The sequence below is a fragment of the Lactuca serriola genome, chromosome 3, assembly GCF_051521515.1.
Source record: "Lactuca serriola cultivar US96UC23 chromosome 3, Lser_US96UC23_V15, whole genome shotgun sequence".
In the NCBI taxonomy this organism is placed as follows: domain Eukaryota; kingdom Viridiplantae; phylum Streptophyta; class Magnoliopsida; order Asterales; family Asteraceae; genus Lactuca; species Lactuca serriola.
This window is the reverse complement of record NC_136410.1, coordinates 101,474,843-101,492,157: the sequence shown is the minus strand read 5'-3', so window position 1 is coordinate 101,492,157 and position 17,315 is coordinate 101,474,843. Positions and strand designations below refer to the sequence as shown.

General features: G+C 36.7%; 1 non-coding gene across 1 annotated transcript; it reads left to right on the top strand.

The window, feature by feature from the left end:
• Positions 1-1,798: 1,798 nt before the first annotated feature.
• LOC145096377 (small nucleolar RNA R71) lies at positions 1,799-1,905 on the top strand. Its single transcript, XR_013703785.1, has one exon. It is a non-coding gene; the product is annotated as a small nucleolar RNA R71 (small nucleolar RNA).
• Positions 1,906-17,315: the final 15,410 nt, after the last annotated feature.

The following is a 17,315-nucleotide window of genomic DNA, read 5'->3' as shown; positions in this document are numbered from 1 at the left end:
GAAAGATGATGATACTTACTAAATGAAGGAGAAAAGTCTTGGAGTATGCCTTGAAGTTCTCGAATTTGAGAGAGAAAGATGAGAGAGTTTGGAGTGTGGTTCTTGGTGGAAGAATGAGAGAATGAATAAAGTGTGAGGAGAGAGGGTGGATGTTCCAGCTCTAAGAGCTTGGGAATGGCTGAAAATAATGAGAAAAGACTTATGAAGTGACTAGGCATGGGCTGATGGTGAATAGTGACATGGAGTGGGTATGGGAGTGGTTGCTTGTGTCATAGAATAAAGTAAAGTCAACACTCTACCTATATACTTCACCCACTCTTTTGGATAAGGTTTTATCCTTAAAAACATGATTAATTAATAATTAAGGGTCCTTATATGTTAAAATAAAGTTTTGGGTGAAAATCCCGTGTTAAAACAATTAAAAACGGGCCTAAAACGCAACATTAGTCGAAAACCGGGAGAAAAGAGGCTTCCCAGCGAGACCTCTCGGTCCTGGCCGAGGTTCGGTCCTCCTGAGGCTGGGTTCGGTCCCTAATGCTGCTAGGCGTGAAGCGAAGGGGGCGAGGAAGCGAAGGGGCGAGGGCTCGGTAGGTCATCAGAAGCGAAGGCTCGGTCTTCGGTCTTCAGAAGAGAAGGTGATCAGACCCGAAATGTACCGAACGTTCGGGTTCGGGTGATGTGCGAGGTTCGGTTCCAGGAGCCTTTGGGTTCGGTTCTTTGAGTGAGGTTCGGTTCAGCAGCCGTCAGCTCAGAAGGGTTCGGGTCCTAAGAGGACTTGCGGGTCCTAAGAGGGGTTTCGGTTCCTCAAGTCCGTTTTTCGCGTAGACTTCCGCTTTTGGGCTGTTTTTGCCAAATTCAAGGGTCGGGACGCCCCGAGTGATTATAGAAAGTTGAGAGAGATTTTGAGAGAGATATTTGGGAGAGATTTCACATACTTAGAGAGATTTGGGAGAGATTTGACATTCTTGGAGAGATTTCTCATACAAAGAGATATTTGGGAGAGATTTCACATACTTAGAGAGATTTGGGAGAGATTTGACATTCTTGGAGAGATTTCTCATACAAAGAGATATTTGGGAGAGATTTCACATACTTAGAGAGATTTGGGAGAGATTTGACATTCTTGGAGAGATTTCTCATACAAAGAGATATTTGGGAGAGATTTCACATACTTAGAGAGATTTGGGAGAGATTTGACATTCTTGGAGAGATTTCTCATACAAAGAGATATTTGGGAGAGATTTCACATACTTAGAGAGATTTGGGAGAGATTTGACATTCTTGGAGAGATTTCTCATACAAAGAGATATTTGGGAGAGATTCTCGATAAGAAGAGATAGAGTGAAAACGATTGAGAGCGGTTTTGTGTGTGACGAATGTGAGTGTCCGGCTTCGCAATGCAAGGTCCGTAAACCCCGTTAAGTCTTGTTTAAGGATCTTGCATACTCCCGATGAGTATGCAACATTGTTTTATCGGTTTGGCTCGCCACGTACCACAATTTTAGGTTAAGGAGATCTAGATGTACGCACTTTTCGATTTATGATCTCTCATTAGAATAGAGAGTTGTTTAGAAATTACATAACGTAAACTATAGTACCTACGGGAAAATTGAGTTGACCGGTTTGACTTGTTGACTTTAGTTGACTTTGACTTGACCGAAAATTGACGGTTGTCACATCAATCAATTCCTTAATCTCACCGGGATTTTGCTTGTTTAACAGTCCTTGAGATTCAAGGAGTTGCCTTTTCATCACGTTTACCCCATCATAGAAGATTGATACTTCTTGTTGCTCATTCAAATCATTTTGGGGAAAATTTCTTATCAGTCCTTTGCAGCGCTCCCATGCCTCATAGAGTGACTCACTCGGTTGTTGCTCGAAATTTGCTATAGCTTTTTTGAGTTTAGCAACCCTGGAAGGTGGGAAAAATGTTCTAGGAATTGTTCATGAATTTTCGCCCAAGTAGTAATTGCACCGGGTAGTAGCGCCTTTAGCAAATCTTTAGCAGCTCCCTTAAAAGTAAAGGGAAGCATTCTTAAAAGCACCGTCTCTCTTGGAACAAAAGGGATGTTGAAGTAATCAGCTATGTCATTGACTTCATCAAGATGCTTGTAAGCATCCTCATGATCTTTCTCGGAAAATGGGACTTCCTTAAGCGTGAAAAGAATACGTCCTTCAACTCGAATGTTGTTGTGGCAGGAATTGCAGGTTGCACGAGACTAGGACCGGTGTCCTCTCGGATTCTTTTGTTATATGCCTGCATGGACATGTTGGAAATGTTCGCCATCTCTTCTTTTGGCTCTTCTTCGCGTTTGCTCTTCGGAATCGGATTCGTGAAGATTAGGATTTGCTCAAATCTTTTTAACTTGCTTTCGTTCTTTGCATAATTGCTTGATTCACCCATGTTCTTCCCCTTCTTCTTTCCAAAAATTGATTTAAGGTCTTTCAAAGGTGATTTCCTTCGTGGGTTTGTTTCTCCTTTGTTTTTGTCTGTCTTTTGGTGAAGGGCTGACTTTGGATCTTCAAGTGGTGGTACAAAGGTGTGTGGGATCCTCGGGTCATGTACTACTGCAACAAAAAAACGTAAAATTAAACTAAAACTAGTAAAAAAAGTCATGTTGAACGCTCACCACGTAATGGCTAATTATACCATGTCGTGATGTTGCAGAAATCCTAAACAGAAACAAAAAACGAAAACAAACATGAAAAAACCAAATTCACGTCGTGAGCTTAAGGCCCACACCGTAACTTCAGTTCTAAAAAAAACTAATGCTCAAAATTAACTTTTTGCAGGTTTTACCCCACAAAAAGGATCTATTAACCTAAAGCAAATAAATTTTAATCTAAATAGTCGTTCCCCGGGAACGGCGCCAAAAACTTGATGTCGAAATATTACTACACCTAATTTTACCTATTATCTAACTAGCTATCCGACTAAAGGAAGTGTGCCTTTTCGCAAATAGTATAAAAAAAACAGTTGGGTATCGATCACAGGGAACAGTTTTAATTAACTAATTTAACTACTAAAGATTAATCTAAGAAAAGCAAAAGTTAATTGGGTTTTATTCGATTTTGCAAGTTCAGACAAACTTATTTACTCAAATATCAAATTCAATCAATGACTAAAAACGCTTCTATTTAATTTGAATCCACTTCTCCTCAATGGTTAGCTACTAATTATGGATAATGCACGTTGGTTACCATTCATGTAGAAATATGTATAGTCACACATAATTTAATACATAATCAATTATGAACTATGAAAGGATCGAGCTATGTAAGATTGATTAAACAAACACAATTATGGTCATAATCTATATTCTCCAGCATAGAAAAATTTAATAACTTTAATTACTTATCTAAGATTGGTTCGATCCTAGCTCTAGTAATTTAATGGTCACTAAATTACTAGGTGTCAAGTTCATGTAATTTAGTATTCACTAAGCTACACAGAACATGAATTCAAGCAATTTAACTATCAAATATTACCATACTAGGTATTAATAATCAAACACAAGCATTTAACCAACTCGTAAGATCCATAACTAATAAACCAAACCATGAACTAAAGCTTCATCTAGATAAATAGAAGCGGCTAGATTCAGCTACTCATGGCTGAATTCAAACACACAAATTCAATGATTAAAAATATAGTCAATTGTACCAACTTAAAAATTGAAAGTTATGATCTTCAACTTCTTCTTCTTCCATGGGTGCTAAAATTTGACTTCTCTGGCTTAATTGGCTTCAGAAATCATCTTCTGAAACCTCCAAATCTCCAAGAGAACTCCCAAAATCGAATGTACCAAGGATATATATAGTTTTCGTGATTATTGCACTCCACATCGTGAAATTAGACTTCACATTGTGATTTGAGGTGAATCCTTATCAGGCAAGGACTCTGACTTCTCGTGTACTCATCTTCTAGAAACACCTACTCCACGCCGTGTAAGTGAAGTCCACATCGTGAATTGAACTTATTGTTGGGATTTCCTTCTTTTAATTCTTCAAACCTCCAAAGTTCCGCTACTTGTCGCATTTGGTCCTTATTCTTCAAGATTGCTCCTTTTGGCTGCAAAATACAATTAAATGAATAGTAGTACCATTTATCTTTGTAAATAACCGAAATATGTATAAAAATTTATTCAAATATTGCCTAAAAATGTGTATAAATATGGCAATATCAAATACCCCCACACTTATCTTTTGCTTTCCCTCGAGGCAAATCTGATTAATTTTAAGTCAAACTATCATCACCAATATCACATAAGACAATCTATTTTGAACTCAACCATTATACCAAGACCTCAATGCGCATATTAGTGTCTAAGGTTGCTAAAAACTTCCCAATCCTGAATACTCACAATTCTTATGAACCTTCACCCCTTAGTTTATACGACACTCATTTCTGCAACCCTCTGAATCAATTCTTAGAAATCTTTCTAAACCTCAAGGTATTTTTGTTAAGCTACCCAAGCATACATAATCTAAAAAAATTACAACTTTTGATACTATAATGGAGCTCTTGGAATTCTTCATTTCTTTGATATTTGCTCTTTGATTTCTTTGAATTCACCATCTTTTTGTTTGATTTTTAGTATTTTTCAACTTTTTATTCTTTAGAATTATTGATCTTTGATCTTCATACTTTGATAGCTCTAAAAATTCTTACAACTTTTTGGTGATTTCTCTCTTTTTTTATATAACTCACTTTTTCGCTCAAATCTTATATGCTTAAGCAAGGGAGTTTAGCTTCAACCTTTATTGGTTAGAGATATTAGTCTAAGTGCAATGACTACATAACTTCTCCTAGATAGATTTTAGGTTTAGGCTGCAAAACATGTTATGCCATATAAACTATCAAATTCCCTTTCATATCTTATGACTTTTCACTAGAACTTGGGAAGCAACAAATATAATATAACATATGTTGGCTCAATAAAACATTTGAGCTCACATCAGATCATCCCATATAACACTAGAAACTTAAGTTCAAACTATTACTAGATTTAATTTTTAGATTATTATTTCAAATCTATTAAAATTTTTAAATTTTAAGTTTTCCTAAATTTTCCTAACAATTTACTTTTTCGACCCCCTACCCCACACTTATTACATACAATGCCCTCATTCTATGCATAAAATAATTTAAAAGAAATAAAAGGGAGTAAAAGGAACATACTCCCCTGGGATAGTAGCGGTGACATCGAATTTTGAACGTGTGTGAAAACTTGAACATCTTGAATACGGATATCTTCAAATATGGAGAATGGAACTTGGATCTTAAGCGATATGTGAATGCACCGGCAAAATTTGAATCTGAGACTTGAATCTTTAGTAAATGTAGTGTAGTAAATCTTCAAAGTATCAATGTGGGAAAGCATACACCACATTTTATTGTTAAAAGAAAGAGAATATTCCAATTATCCAGATCTCATCGCGGTGTTAGAGTACACGACGTGTTGTCGATTGAAATCGTCTCTGATACCATGATGGGTTCTAAATTCACGACATGTACTTCAACTCCATGTCGTGTAAACTGGTTGCACAGTAGGTAATTGCATAATAACACTTTGAATCAAGTCAAGTGCAACCTAATTATATAGATGCTTTTAGACCCTTCCAAAACTCTATGATTTCTTTGACTCTTCCTTTATTTCTTTACTCTTATGAAATTAACCCCACACTTAAAAATTGTGGGTCTCGAATCTTGACTATAAATGACACAGTTTCACTTGAACGCTCCTATCTCTAATCTTTCATCATCCTGATCATGAAAGTTCACGAAATCTGCATCAAAGCAAGTAATAATGGAAAGAAGAAAACAACCATCCCATATTTGGTTACAAGTTCAAAACAAACCAAGTAAAAACAAAACAAACTTAAAAACCAAATAAAAAGTAAAAGATAAAACTAATAATCATCCTCATCTCCTTGGGCTCCACTCGTTCCAGCTCCATCCCCTTGTCTTTCCCTATACTCACTCCATGTCGGACAAACCGGATAGTGATCTCCCAAATGTGGTGGTTGTGTAACGTTGAAGTGTCGGACCATATTCTCCATCGTCCCTCCAATCTAATTCATGCTCAAAGTCATTTGATCAAAATAACCAACCATATTATGCTCGCCAAAAGTAGCAGCTCCCACTGGTGCATGTTGATGCACTGGTTTCCTCTTTCGCCATGCCCCCGTGCATTCCTCCTTCCCCTTGGACGTGGTTTCTCTTCTTGTTGACCAATGGGTTGCTCAACATCTTCCGGGGGTATAACAAATCCTCCACTCGTGTTCACCACCACCCGCATAACACTCAAGAATTGGACCGTCAAATCATTGTCCTTGAAGCGTGTAAGGTTCCTAATAAAAATAGGACTCACAATACCATAAGATAGGGCCAGGCGGGTGACTAAATGTCCACCCGTAATAGGACTACCGGGCCGAGAACTAGCATCTTTTTCCCAAAAATCATGCAAGCATATAAGGAAGGTCGCAAAAAACTCTGGGTGTAATGATACTCCATAGATAAAATAATTTTTGAGTAGGCACCTTGTCCCCAGGATGTTTATGGTAGATTGAGAAAGTGATAAGACGATGTAGAAACCGATAAATGGGAGACCAAATTTTCCCTTCATATGCATCATGAGAATTGTACTCATGATTCAAAATGCTCCTCCAAAACTGAACATCAACCAACCCCAATATAAAATCCTGAACACAACCTTGTAAGAAAAACACAAAATGAGGTGATTGCGTCTCTTCTTCGGTATAAATCCCCATTCGCCACGCAAACTCACAAAGGCTACACCCTCGGTATACACTTCCCAATCGGAACGCCAGAGCTTGTTTGTAGTTTGGATCGGTAGTTTTGTCTTCAAAGTTCACAGTAGCAAAGAATTCGACTAATAACTCCCGATAAAAGGGTTCTTGAAAAGAGAAAAGATTCCTCCATCTGTTGCATGAAAATGAAAATCTGTCTCCAACAAATAACTTAGACCAATGTCTCTCCATTTCTGCAACCATTCCTACCCCACATAGCCATGCCCAATCCACAATCGGAGCAGTCACAAACACCCGGTTGTACAACCAACCCAATCAGTTCATATAATTATTTAACATTGCTTGAGAGATGTTTTGAGGGAATTCGTAGAACGGATAAATGGATGGCACGTCAATGTGATCTTGCTCTTGTGGAACTGCTCGATGAGGCCCTATTATTCCTAAAAAAATAACAAATAGCAAACAAAACAATCAAAACACCAAGAAATAAAATCAATAACCCAAAACAGAAGGCCGTTCACCCAGATTTTACGTCGTGGACGTCAAGTCTACTTCGTGAAGTGAGTGTGTGACGTGTGTCACAACTAACATTTTTGGCTAGGAAATTCGGTCCTCATATACTCAACTTTTGTGTAACGTGTAAATCAAGTTGATGTTATATACTAATGCTCATTCCAAAAATAACAATTTGAACCAAAACTCACTCGTGAAGTTCAAATCTAATTCAATACATCTCATATACTCAGTTGTGGGTTTGTAACCCTAATTTCCCGGTTCAAACATTTTAATAGGCCAGGAATCATTTATTGGGCCTAACGGGCCAGTAAACTTTCAATTTAGCTATTTTGGGCCAAGGAACTCCCTTTGGGCTCTATATGGACCTACATTCATTGAGTTATAGCATTATGGGCCTTATTGGACCTAAAATGTCTCACTTCATCTTCAAAAGCCCTATAGTGTCGTAAATAATCTTCTTGGGCTTCATTGGTCCGAAAACCCAATTCCTTTAACATTTTGGGCCGTAAACCCTCATATGGGCCCAATAGACCAAAAACTTCCACTTTGGGCCTTATAATTTTGAATATATTCAATAATAACCCAAAAGCCATGTTTTTCCTTCATCCTCACTCCATTCTCAGTTATGTGTGTGTGTGTGTATATATATATATATATACACACACACATTGTAAAAAATAGTAGGATAATATGGGAAATACTAATGGTGACACCTACATATTGCATGGTGGTAATACATGCAATAACCACCAAATATCTAGGAAATTTGAAACTAATCCACCATGTATTAACCACTTGATCTTCTCTCCCCTTTCTCCTTAGAAATTCTTGGCCAATAGCTATTTCACCTCACACAAAAATTTCTCCAACCACATTTCACTCCTAATTTCCTCTCAAAACTTCAAGGAAATTCACTCACTACCTCTTGCAAATTGCGTGGCCTTGGTGTGGGACTTCAAGAGTTTTGCATCAAGTATTATCATCTTAAACCATCTAAATTTCGAAACTTTTCCAAGAAAGCATCCAAGACCGAAAACACCTTCAATCTCCTTCAATTCTTCTTCAAAACCCAAATCCATTCCCAAGCTGAGTTCATACCCTCCCTATTTTCAGTTTTTACTATGTTTTGGGGGAGAATACAAGTTTTTTTGTGTAGATCTATGTGTATATGCATGATTTTGTGTGTTTTTCATGATATAAGTGTGATTATGTGTTATAAACTTCATAAACTTGAAAATATACCAACTTATGATGATATTTATAGAACATAGCACTTATTACAACTTATTATGGAAAGAAAAGGTTTAAAACACTTCAAAGTTGTTCAAAACTAAGAAAAATTGCATAAGAGGGCCAAAAATTATAAAATAATCAAATGTGAGGTTATTTATATAACTCACAACTTTAAGGGACCACAAAGGGTTTATTTTTGATAAATATGAATCCTTATGGCATTTGTAAGTTTAAAAGGGCTAAAAGTGTAAATTATCACAAATGGGCCTCATTTTGGGCTTCCACTGCTTTTCGGCCAAAATTGTAAATTTTTGGACTTTTGTGGGCTTAAGTCTCATTTTAAACAAAGTTGAGCCAAAAATGTAGATTTCGATAAAAAAAAAAAGAGCTGAAAATGTAAATTTATTAAATCTTGGGCCAAAAAGATAAATTTATTTATAAATGGGGCCAAGAATGAAAGTTTTCATAAAATTGAGGCAAAAAATGATATTTTGACAAAAGTGGGTTAAAAATGTTATTTTTACTTGAGACTAGCCTTAAATGTAAACTTTTGGACTTAAAGGACCTAAAGTGTCATTTTTACCAAAAATGTGCCTTAATTGTAAATCTTCGATTTTAAGGACCAAAAATGTCATTTTTACAAAAAGTGGTCCTTTTATGTCATTTTGGTAAATAACTAACGCAACAACAAACAGATCAATTACGTCATTTACATGCTTATTAGGCCTGAAATATAAATTTACGTGTTTAGTGGGCCTTAGTTATCCTCTTACATGTTTAATGGGTCTGGAATATACCTATTATGCTTAATGGGCCTGGAATATAATTTACATGTTTAGTGGGCCTTAGTTGTCCTCTTACATGTCTATTGGGCCTTGAATATACCTTATATGCTTAATGGGTCTAGAATATAATCTACATGTTTAGCGGGCTTTAGTTGTCCTCTTACATATTTATTGGGCCTAGAATATACCTTACATGCTCATCTGTGTAAATTTGGTTAAGAATCTAGTGATACATTTCGATTGGCACCTATCGAGTGCACAGTCGTAGCCTGTAGTTATAACCATAGTCTCCTGGAGGGAGAGTGGGAGTTTGTGTATAGTACTATACGGGGGTGACACCCCACACCTGAGATGTTCACTACAGTTAGACTAGGCCAGTGTAGGGTGAGAAAAACCTTACCTCAAACACGTTGGCATCCGAAAGATGTCATGACAGGCGGAATCGTCATTATCTAGTATGGTTATAAGGATTCACTTAAAGGAATTAACACCATTATAAAATTTACGGAATAGAACATTTGTTGATAATACGGGAACCTACACGCATTAGGACGCAGTTTTAGGGTGTTGAAATCACCATGTTTTATATAAAGACAACATCGGGTTGTATGGGATTCATTCACTTCATATACTTACAAATATTAACACACATGCTTTAATACGAGATCAGACACAAACATTTTAAACCATTTTTCAGAAAATATCAGATTTTCTAATGTTTACCAAGTAATACAAAACATTTTACTCAAACATCCTTATGAACTCACCAACATTTTTATGTTGACCTTTTTAAATTAACTTGTATTCTCAAGAAATCGTTGAGCAGGTTGGTCTGCAAGAATATCTGGATATTTTGTTGTATTTTGTCATCACCATATTTTGGATATTTTGGCATGTAATATTGAAATACAATACTCGATGTAAACAATGACAGTTGTAATATTGCATGTGTGATGATGATGATGTTTTGTTTCAATTATATGCAATGTGATGATATTACAAGATGAAGTCACCCAAGCCCCCAGACGTTTCCGTCGTCTGGTTAGGGGGTGTGACAGCTTAGTATCAGGGCATTGTTTATAGTGAACTAGCATATCTAATCATACAAGATATGCAACTATATATACAATGGGACTAAACTACTCTGAACAAAATAATTAAAATCCATACCTAGGACATGTGAATTAATACAATAACACTAAAAGTCTCTAGAGGAAATTGAACACCGTGGTTAAACCCAGACAGTTATGTAGTCGTATTGGGAATAAATAGAGCCTGATCAACTATATTTATTCAAAATACAACCAACATGTGTTTGGGAGTGATCATGGTGGGCAATGAATTTAGAAACTTACCTTGTATCCAAAAAGCTTTAAGGAACTCAAACATAAACAAATAAAATACTATAGGAGTATTTAGAATGTTATCTACATACACTCCCCTGACATACTTCTCACCCCTCCGTTTCTTGCGCAGTCATCATGAAAGAGTTCCAACAGGGTGTCCTTTACTATCAGGCCCTGGTGGTAAATGGGTTGATCGAAGGAGAACCTGGTATGATTCAAGGGGCAGATCCAGGTTTAGGACATGAGGAGTATGTGGAGACAGACTATGAGTACGAGAAATCCTATGAGGAGATGGAAGAAATGGAGGACATTGAGGAAGTCCCCAGCGAACCTCACTCTTCAGAGATGATACAAGACCATCCCGCAGCACCAGAGGAATCCTTAGCGAGCCTTACCCATCGGGAGTAATACCAATCTAGCCTGTAGAGCAGGAGGACCCACCGACCATCTACGGTTTAGTGTGCGTGATCCCGTTCAATCTTCTGTTCCTTGTGTGGTTATAGATTTAGGACAGAGCCCCTCATTTTTACAGCTTTCCATTCTTAACTATACATGCTTCTTACCCGCCAAGCGATTATAGAAAGACCTGGTGAGGACCATACTATCCAATTTCATCGCTAATAATCGAAACACTCATACTGCTAATACTCACTAAACGTGGTACAAAAACGTTTGCGGTAGTGATAACAAGGATGAAACCGGGAACATTACCACAAACTATCACCACAAACGAATACATGAAACACACTCTCATTTCCGAACAACCATCCCTTCCATGTCAATCCAACATCTATTACCACAAACTCTAAGGAACCCAACAACAACACTTGACAGAGGCTAGCTAGATCCTCACCATAAAAATTTCATGTAGAGACCCTACGCCTTAACCAATCGACTAACGAAATCCCTACAGCTTATAAGGACAGATCCCCGAATCATTCCTGGCATTTAGATTCCTAAGTACCTATGTAAGAAATACCATGCTCGCTCCTATGCCACATTAGAGATAAGAAACGAGAAGCAAAGGACATCGAGGGTAACCTAGAGAATTATAATCTTTCCGAAGTGGATTCCAGAAGTCCTTTCAGAAATTGTATCTATACGTGGCAAGTTGAGTTCAGAAATTGACTCAACTAATGAAGCCATTTCCATAGCCAAACCACCAAGGATACTAAGTGCCAGCAAGAACACCGAAGCCATCCGGTCAAGGGAATGACCTAGTAAGTATGAGAGTTACCAAACCAAGACTGGAACCTCAGAGAACACCTATCCAACTTATAAAGAGGAAAGGCTAAGTATCCATAGGACCACTGACTACTAAGAATCAAACGAACCCATCTTTAAGGATCGAGATCCCCTATCCCGAAATGAAGACTTGCTCGACCTTCCCCCAGAAACAAGCAAAGATCAACATCCTACTAAGTTTAGAATCCCACAGTAAGAAACTCCAATGGCAACCTAAACAGTAGGAGGCCAACTACATCACATGACCATAACCTTAACGATAATAGTGTTCACCTTAGGGTTTGGAGGTACTACTTTTGGGACATCCAGTAGACAATCCTCATTAACCATGACCATCAATCCACCTCACCATAGAGGACGTGAAGGCAGAACACCTTTGTGTTGGGCTGAGATGACCAGCACCCAATTAGCAAGAGGACAGGCATCGAACAACACTCTTACAGACGTCGAGATCATTCGGGAAACGACAGAGAAAATAGTTCAAATAAAGTCAAGTCACGACCCCTAGCATCGCGGGAACGACAATAGGGTGATGTTGATAAACGATAAAAGCCTCTAGAGTTTCAAGTCGGAGATCGGGTGCTATTAAAGGTCCCTCCCTGGAAAAAGGAAGACCTGAGTCGGAAAGCGGTAAAAGCTAGACCCACGATATATCAGGCCATTCGAGCTTCTTTTTTCTGATCGGTCCGGTGCCCTACAGACTACTACTACCCTCAAAACTTAACAATGTACACCCAACATTCCACGTGTCAAAATAAAAAAGGTGCTTATCAGATAAAACCCTCACCATTTCCTTGGATGGGATCGAGATAAACAAGAATTTTCTATTTGTCGAAGAGCCGGTATAGATAATGGATAGGGAAATGAAGCATACAAAACAAAGCCGCATTCCGACTGTGAAGGTTTGATGGAACGCTAAGCGTGGACCGGAATTCACGTGGGAGCGTGAAGACCATAGGAAGTAGAAGTACCCTCACCTATTCTCTCGTTCGTAGTTCTACCTTTCAAAAGAATTCTGGGACAAAATTTCCTCTAATGGGGGGATGATGTCACAACTAGCATTTTTGGCTAGAAAATTATGTCCTCATATACTCAACTTTTGTGTAACTTGTAAATTAAGTTAATGTTATGTACTAATGCTCATTCCAAAAACAACAATTTGAACCAAAACTCACTCATGAAGTTCAAAACCTAATTCAATACATCTTATATACTCAACTGTGGGTTTGTAACGCTAATTTCCCGGTTCAAACATTCTAACAGACCAGGAATTATTTATTGGGCCTAACGGGCCAGTAAACTTTCAATTTAGCTATTTTGGGCCAAGGAGCTCTCTTTTGGCTTTAAATGGACCTACATTCATTGAGTTATTGCATTATGGGCCTTATTGGACCTAAAATGTCTCACTTCATCTTCATAAGCCCTATTGGGTCATAAACAATCTTCTTGGGCTTCATTGGGCCGAAAACCCAATTCCTTTATCATTTTGGGTCGTAAACCCTCATATGGGACCAATGGGCCGAAAACTTCCACATTGGGCCTTATAATTTCGAATATATTCGATAATAACCCAAAAGCCATGTTTTCCTTTATCCTCACCCCATTCTCGGTTATATATATATATATATATATATATATATATATATATATATATATATATATATATATATATATATATATATATATATACGTGCATTTTTGTAGTAAATTCTAATATTAGTTTTAACATTTGACTATTCATTTATTCTTTGTTGAATAATCACATAAAGTTGTCGATACAAAATTCATTGTAGAATAATAACATTAAAAAGTGTTTTTACGTTCTCACACTATCTACTGTTTTTATTTGAATATATATATATATATATATATATATATATATATATATATATATATATATATACAAACATTGTAAAAAAAAGAGGGATAATATGGGAAATACTAATGGTGACACCTACATATTGCATGGTGGTAATACATGCAATAACCACCAAATATCTAGGAAATTTGAAACTAATCCACCATGTATTAACCACTTGATCTTCTCTCCCCTTTCTCCTTAGAAATTCTTGGCCAATAGCTATTTCACCTCACACAAAAATTTCTCCAACCACATTTCACTCCTAATTTCCTCACAAAACTTCAAGGAAATTCACTCACTACCTCTTGCAAATTCCGTGGCCTTGGTGTGGGACTTCAAGGGTTTTGCATCAAGTATTATCATCTTAAACCATCTAAATTTCGAAACTTCTTCCAAGAAAGCATCGAAGACCGAAAACACCTTCAATCTCCTTCAATTCTTCTTCAAAAACCGAATCCATTCCCAAGTTGAGTTCATACCCCCCCCCCCCTATTTTCAGTTTTTACTATGTTTTGGGGGAGAATACAAGTTGTTGTGTGTAGATCTATGTGTATATGCATGATTTTGTGTGTTTTTCATGATATAAGTGTGATTATGTGTTATAAACTTCATAAACTTGAAAATATACCAACTTATGATGATATTTATAGAACATAACACTTATTACAACTTATTATGGAAAGAAAAGGTTTAAAACACTTCAAAGTTGTTCAAAACTAAGAAAAATTGCATAAGAGGGCGAAAAATGACAAAATAATCAAATGTGAGGTTATTTATATAACTCACAACTTTAAGGGACCACAAAGGGTTTATTTTTAATAAATATGAATCCTTATGGCATTTGTAAGTTTAAAAGGGCTAAAAGTGTAAATTATCACAAATGGGCCTCATTTTGGGCTTCCACTGCTTTTGGGCCAAAATTGTAAAATTTTGGACTTTTGTGGGCTTAAGTGTCATTTTTAACAAACTTGAGCCAAAAATGTAGATTTTCGATAAAAAAAAAAGAGCTAAAAATGTAAATTTATTAAATCTTTGGCCAAAAAGATAAATTTATTTATAAATGGGGCCGAGAATGAAAGTTTTCATAAAATTGAGGCAAAAAATGATATTTTGACAAAATTGGGTTAAAAATGTTATTTTTACTTGAGACTAGCCTTAAATGTAAACGTTTGGTCATAAAGGACCTAAAGTGTCATTTTTACCAAAAATGTGCCTTAATTGTAAATTTTCGGTTTTAAGGACCAAAAATGTCATTTTTACAAAAAGTGGTCCTCTTATGTCATTTTGGTAAACAACTAAACTTAACAACTAATGCAACAACAAACAGATCAATTACGTCATTTACATGCTTATTGGGCTTGAAATATAAATTTATGTGTTTATTAGGCCTTAGTTATCCTCTTACATGTTTAATGGGTCTGGAATATACCTATTATGCTTAATGGGTCTGGAATATACCTATTATGCTTAATGGGCCTGGAATATAATTTACATGTTTAGTGGGCCTTAGTTGTCCTCTTACATGTCTATTGGGCCTTGAATATACCTTATATGCTTAATGGGTCTGGAATATAATCTACATGTTTAGTGGGATTTAGTTGTCCTCTTACATATTTATTAGGCCTGGAATATACCTTACATGCTCATTCGTGTAAATTTGGTTAAGAATCTAGTGAGACATTTCGATTGGCACCTATCGAGTGCACAATCGTAGTCTGTAGTTATAACCAGAGTCTCCTGGAGAGAGAGTGAGAGTTTGTGTATAGTACTATACGGGGGTGACACCCCACACCTGAGCGGCTCGCTACAGTTAGACTAGGCCAATGTAGGGTGACAAAAACCTTACCTCAAACACGTCGGCGTCCGAAAGATGTCATGACAGGCGGAATCGTCAGTACTCAGTATGGTTATAACGACTCACTTAGAGGAATTAACACCATTATAAAATTTACGGAATACAACATCTATTGATAATACGGGAACCTACACGCATTAGTACTCAGTTTTAGGGTGTTGAAATCACAACGTTTTATATACAGACAACATCGGGTTGTATGGGATTCATTCACTTCATATACTTACAAATACTAACACACGTGTATTAATACGAGATCGGACACAAACATTTTAAACCATTTTTTAGAAAATATCGGATTTTCTGGTGTTTACCAAGTGATACAAAACATTTTACTCAAACATGCTTATGAACTCACCAACATTTTTATGTTGACATTTTTAAATTAACTTGTATTCTCAGGAAATCGTTGAGCAGGTTGGTCAGCAAGAATACCTGGATATTTTTTTGTATATTTTGGATACTTTGACATGTAATATTGAAATACAATACTCGATGTAAACAATGACATTTGTAATATTGCATGTGTGATGATGATGATGTTTTCTTTCAATTATATGCACTGTGATGATATTACAAGATGAAGTCACCCAATCCCCAGACGTTTCCGTCGTCTTTTTCGGGGGTGTGACAACGTGATTCTGATCGGTCATTGTAGGATCAAAACGAACTAAAATTTTTACCTGGAGTTTGTCTAATCTGTAATTCTAAGGCTCTATATCACACATGCAATCAGAATTTATCAACCAATTGACTCAATTTTGGCACTTCAACTGCAAGAACAACCCTAGATGCTAAATGCATATAATAGGAATAAATTAACAAGAACATGGATTGGAAAACTTACCAAATGTAGATATGAGACAGTAAATCAAAAAAATGTGGACGAAAAATGAAAAAATTTGGATTGGGTTGCTATCCGTGTTTGTTCGTACGTATGAGTGGTGTAAGTTATGGTTTGGTCAAAGCATAGGTATAAAATGGTCCCCCCCCCCCGGTGACTTTTAAAGTTTACATCCTGAATTGGAAGTCAAGTCGTGTTGTTGTCTACTAGACTACTAATCAGGCCTAATCAAAAGAAACACGAGGTAGGCCTTGAACCCACGACTTGTTGTCGCGATTTTTCATCAAAAATCCAATTTTTTTTCTTAAAGCTTCAATTTATTTACCACTCAATACTTATGAACCCCACACTTAATTTTTACAATTTTCTAAACTAATTTAGATGACTTGATGATTAATATCCTAAAATTAAATTAAAAATGCAAGCAAACGAAAAGAAAAATTGCAAACCAAACTCGGGTTGCCTCCCGAGAAGTGCTTCTTTTTGTTGGAGTCATAAGTCGGACTCCGTGCCGCCTCACATTGAATTTTCTGGAGTTTCCATCACCAATTTCAGCTTTTGAACCTTCCATCGTTTCTTGTATGCTTGAACTCTTCTAAGATAAGCTTTTTTAGAGTTCTCCTTTTTACCTTTAGCATCACCCTCTTTAAGCTTTCTTTTCACTCCCTTATTTACCACAAGTTTATGTCCCACTTTTTCTACTCTCTTTAGCTCCATAGGTACCACCTTCTTGTTCGAAGTTAGTCGTTTTTCATCTAAAGTAACCTCTTCCTCATCACTCGATACTAAGCCTTCTTCACTCCCCTTACTCACCCAAGATGTTGGAGTTTTATAAGCAAATACTTCAAAAACTGTT